This window comes from Triticum aestivum, chromosome 3D (genome assembly GCF_018294505.1).
Source record: "Triticum aestivum cultivar Chinese Spring chromosome 3D, IWGSC CS RefSeq v2.1, whole genome shotgun sequence".
NCBI lineage: Eukaryota > Viridiplantae > Streptophyta > Magnoliopsida > Poales > Poaceae > Triticum > Triticum aestivum.
Genome location: NC_057802.1, coordinates 491663069 through 491668393, shown reverse-complemented (window position 1 = coordinate 491668393; position 5325 = coordinate 491663069).

Genomic DNA, 5325 nt, shown 5'->3' with positions numbered 1-5325 from the left:
AATGCATAACCCCAAAATGATAGTGGTAAATCGGTAAGAGACATCATAGATCGCACCATATCTAATAAAGTGCGGTTACGACGTTCGAACACACCATTACGCTGTGGTGTTCCAGGTGGCGTGAGTTGCGAAACTATTCCACATTGTTTCAAATAAAGACCAAACTCGTAACTCAAATATTCTCCTCTGCGATCAGATCGTAGCAACTTTATTTCCTTGTTACGATGATTTTCTACTTCACTCTGAAATTATTTGAAGTTTTCAAATGTTTCAGACTTATGTTTCATTAAGTAGATATACCCATATCTGCTCAAATCATCTGTGAAGGTCAGAAAATAATGATACCCGCCGCGAGCCTCAACACTCATCGGACCGCATACATCGGTATGTATTATTTCCAATAAGTCAGTGGCTTGCTCCATTGTTCCGGTGAACGGAGTCTTTGTCATCTTGCCCATGAGGCATGGTTCGCAAGCATCAAGTGTTTCATAATCAAGTGATTCCAAAAGCCCATCAGCATGGAGTTTCTTCATGCGCTTTACACCAATATGACCTAAATGGCAGTGCCACAAATATGGTGCACTATCATTATCAACTTTGCATCTTTTGGCATCAATATTATGAATATGTGTATCACTACGATCGAGATTCAATAACCATTCACATTGGGTGTATGACCATAGAAGGTTTTATTCATATAAATAGAACAACATTTATTCTTTGACTTAAATGAATAACCGTATTGCAATAAACATGACCTAATCATATTAATCACTACTGCAAGATGCTGCTAACGCGACACTACAATCAGAGACCCTTCGAGAAACTGTGTGCAATGCCATAATCGCAAACGGTGTTGTATGAAAACCGTCAGAAATGTATAAAACGTTTGCGATGACGGATGCATCAAACACAGTTCAGGTTTTAGTTGCGTGTGCGATGAAGGGCATACGGTTCGGTTCAATTAACTGTTTGTGATGAGGAGGAACAAAAGAAACAGGCAGCCAGATGAAGGCGTGTGCGATACACAGCATATGGTTCACTCAGATGAACTGTTTGTGATTAGGCAACACAAAAGAAATGGGCAACCAGATGAAGGTGTGTGCGATATACATCATACAGTTCACTCGGATGAACTGTTTGTGATTAGGCAACACAAAAGAAACGGTCAGCGATATCAAGGTGTGTGGGATATACGGCATGCGGTTCACTTGGATGAACTGTTTGCATTGACACAAGAGTACAGAAACGGTTCAACTTAACAAGACGTGCGTGTTGTGCGATGGGATTGCATGCGGTTCACTCGGCCCTTGTCATCAGTGTGTGACCTCTATGGCAACCGTTCGCTCCTCAGGCGCCTCTTCGTGTACCGTGGCAACCGTCCACCGACTCTTCGCCTTTCCCTCTCGATTTGGAACTGTTGTCGCACGCTAGCTCTTCCTCCCTCCACCATTTGCCTTCACCCTTCCTTTTGCCATGGTTTGATCGTCTTCTCCATGGAGGGAACAAGCCGGAAACGACCCCGTTATTCTTGCCCCGATCTGAATGATGACGCGGTGGAGGAACTCATTGGTCGGTGCGACGTCATCACCTCGGCTAGCATGGCAAGTTCGTTCAAGACCATTCTCGACTTAACTAATAACATCATTACAAGGAACCGAAGGGTTCATGAGCGGTTTGATCTCCCCTATCTTCTTCGCCGTGACCCTGCTGACTGGCGTGGGGACGAGGGAAGCCTCGCATTGTGTAAGTTGATGCCGCTTGATAATGATACGTATGATGTTAAGATGCCATCGCTTGAGGGCAAGGCTTGGGCAGGCGCAAATGGAGATTGGGTTGTTTATATTGGGTACAACTGCGAGTGGGAACTTGTGAATGTGTACACTCGTCACCGGGTTCCACTTCGAAAAATCTCAGACGACTGCCCAGAGGTTGAGTACACCGGTATTCTACGTGAGTTCAAATACATTCATGATGACTGTCGTCTACGGAAGATAGCAATTTGTCAAGTTCCCAACCGCTCTTGGGGTTATAGGAATCACTACAAAAAAAGACACATCCGTGACATTTTTGGCCGAACGAAATTTTTTTCTGTCATACATATGACACTTCTATGACGATAATTGTGACAAAACCCGGTATCATCATAGATGTGGTGGGATCCTACTTCTATGACAAAAAATCATGACAGAAAATGGGCTTTTCGTCCTGGGCGGGCCGGAGACGCAGCTGCATGACATTCTTTGGGCCGTCCATGACGGAAAAAACCGTGGTAGAAGCGAGGGCGAGGAAAATTTCAGGGAGTTCCCGGTTACGGTGGGAGGTCGGGGGCCGAGCGATGTGCGTTTCTCTCGTACACGTACGCGTGTGTGTGCGAGGCGTTGGCTCTAACTGAACCCGAGCGAGGCGTTGGGCTCTAACTGAACCCGAGCGATCGATCGATGGCTGTTAACTGATCCCGATCGAGCGATTCCTTCGCTACTGCTGCTAACAGTAGCCGGTGGAGTAGCGTGCGGTGGAGGCTGGATGAACAGGAGCCCGTGGAGGCTGGAGGAGGTCGACGGTAGCCCGTGGAGGCTGGAGGAGGTCGACGGTGGAGATGAACAGTATCCTGTGGAGTCCCGTTTTGCGGTACGCCACACCCCTCCCGATGAACAGGACCCCCGTTTCGACCGTAGGAGGTCTGTTTCATCCGTTTTGCGGTATGCCACACCCCTCCCGATCAACAGGACCCCCGTTTCGACCGTAGGAAGTCTGTTTCGTCCGTTATGCGGTACGCCACACCCCTCCCGATCAACAGGACCCCCGTTTCGACCGTAGGAGGTCCGTTTCCTCCGTTTTGCGGTATGCCACACCCCTCCCGATCAACAGGACCCCGTTCCGAACGTAGGAGGTCTGTTTCCTCCGTTGTGCGGTACGCCAGGCCTCGTTACCATCGCATGTTCTGTCCAAGCCCTCCCGATGAACACGACCACGCATTCCGTTCCGACCCAGCCGGTTGGCTCCCACGCGTTCCGTTGCCTCCCGATGAACACAACGCGTTCCGTTGCCTCCCCATGAACACGACGCATTCAGTTGCCTCCCCATGAACATGACGACGACGCTGTTTCTCCGTTCTGACCCAGCCATGTCAACGAGCCCTCGCCGTACGTATGCGCGAGTAGGCATTCGAGACCCCGCCCGTATGTACACATACGTGGCCGTATTTTCTTTCTTGCACCCTGGCCGCTGTACGTACGTGTACATGTGTCGGGACCCCGATTCTAGGTCACACCGATCTAGCATGTAACACCTCATATCACTTTGCGGCCTCACGCACGGTATTCCCACGGGTGTCGCCTTACCATGGCCCGGGACCGTTTGCACCTTTTGGCTCACGTATATGATAGTGTCGCTACCATCCATATGACAAAGAACCCGGGCCGACATGACTAGTCGTGAACCCAAAGTGGCACTAACTTACGGGGACAGGCATACATGAAACAACATCGAGCATGTCGGTTAGCAGCGTGTGAATCCGGGCTGTAGCAACTGGGCTAACAGGACTCCGGGAACCCGGGCTGTAGCAGGCTAGGCAGGACTCCAGATGTCACCGCGTGACATTTCCCCGAAGGGACAGACACAGGAATGAAGTGAATCACATGCCGGCCAGTCTAAGTGTTCCGGAGTAGTAGTGCTGGGCTAACAGGACTCCGGTAAACCGGGCTGTAGCGGACTACCATGGCTCGGTGGAAGCACTAGACTACATTTCCCCATAAGAGAGGCTACCAAGGATAGACAACTAGGTTGTCGGATCCCACACATAGCAATACACGTTACACGTACGCATAACATGCAAGTATGTGCTATACAACATGGCATCACAACATAATGCAAACTCATATAGATAAAGGCCCAGAAGAGCCACATAGCATTAAGTACAAACAGGGGTCACATGACCCATCATTCAGAGCATACAAGCAACGGAAGCATTACATGTCTGAGTACAGACAACTACAAAAGAAAAGACTGAGAAGCCTGACTATCTACAAGCCCCTCCCAAGGATACAAGATCGTAGCTGAGGTACAAGCTACTCGTCGAAGTCCAAGCGGAACTACTAGTAAGACTGAAGTCTCCGCTGCAGAAACATAAATAAAGCAACATGAGTACAAAGGTACTCAGCAAGACTTACATCAGATCCTATCATACATGCATTTGTATCAAGAAGGTAGTGTGGGGTTTAGTTGCAGCAAGCCAGCTTTGACTCAGTGGCTATCCTGTTCTACGACTACGAGGAACTTCTTTGAGGTAAGAAGGCGCACACGAGTCCACTAGTCACCACCTCAATACACCACTATGGATTCATTCCCGTCTCACTACAAGAAGCCATCCATAGCACTCACACTTATCTTGAGCATTTTAGAGTATCCACTTCAAGTTGTCTATGTACCACGTAAGCATCCAAGAAGTCCATAACCGAGGACACGGCTATTCGAATAGATCATGATAACCCTTCAGGGGTGTACTGCTCACACACGCTCTCGCCACTTACCGCCATGTACACGTCATGTACCTCGGCAACCTTCAAGCGGAAGCCTGGCGAGGGTGTCGGCCACGACCTGACTAACCATACAAGACTCTAGTCCAGGTTTATCGCCTATTCGGGTTCCATCCGCAAGGAGATCCGGCCGGGGTGTCGCTCACGGCCCCAAACGATGTGTGCAGGGTTCCCGAGCCCACCATCCGGGTGCCACTCAGTACACCGGGCCACGTGTGCCTAGTCTGTCCCAAGCCCACCCTGCCGGGTGCCACTCGGTAGAAAAATAGCACTACCTACAAACACCAGAAACTAGTTGCAACTCCTGCACAGAGATCAAGTTGGTTAATAAGTCGAGAGGGGCACTTAAGCATTCCAATGTGTGGTAGTAGCTAGTCATTGGACAACATACACAGAACTCAGTGCTTAAGGATGGTTCCAGTGAGACAACCCACCATGTACTCCTACATGGCCTCTCACCGCTACCTTTACCAAATCGTGTTCACACACTTAACTCTCAGCACCAGAATATATCGTAACACTCCAATTCATTCCCTATGAATCAGACCTGACACAACTCTAAGCAATAGCAGGCAAGGCATGGTAGGGACACAACATGGCTCAATCAACTCCTACACATGCTAGTGGGTTTCAACTATTTACTGTGGCAATGACAGGTCATGCAGAGGAATGGGTTCAACTACCGCAGCATAAAGTAGCAGTTGAATTGTTGTTGTCCTAATGCAGTAAAAGAGAGCAGGAGCGAGAGAGTAGGATTGTATCGGAATGAACAAGGGGGGTTTGCTTG